We start from the raw sequence: 577 nt of genomic DNA on the forward strand, positions 1-577 counted from the left end.
ATATATATATATATATATATATATATATATATATATATATATAGATAGATAGATAGATACATATATGTAAATATATAAACATTATATATATATATTTATACATGTATATATGTATATGTATGTTTGTATATTTACATATATGTATATATATGTACCTATATAGGTATATGTTTATATATATACATACATATATATATGTATATATATATATATATATATATATGAGTGTATAATTATCTGTATATTGTTACATATTTATTATACATACATATATATGCATATATATGTGCATGTGTGTGTATACACGTGTAGTTTTACGTACATATATATATGCACGCGTGCGCGCGTGTATGTGAAAGGGAAAGTGGTTCAGAAGAAAACGTATGAAAGAATGGGCAAAGGGTTAGGGGCCACGTGGGGGGAATACGGTTCTATATGGGGGTGTGAAAGGAGTAGGTGTGGTTCTTCGTTAGTGTTCGTGTGTGCACATTCAGGAGTGAATACGTGTTTTTTTTAACACACACACACACACACACACACACACACACACACACACACACACACACACACACACACA

The sequence above is a fragment of the Octopus bimaculoides genome, chromosome 8 (assembly GCF_001194135.2).
Source record: "Octopus bimaculoides isolate UCB-OBI-ISO-001 chromosome 8, ASM119413v2, whole genome shotgun sequence".
NCBI classification, from domain to species: domain Eukaryota; kingdom Metazoa; phylum Mollusca; class Cephalopoda; order Octopoda; family Octopodidae; genus Octopus; species Octopus bimaculoides.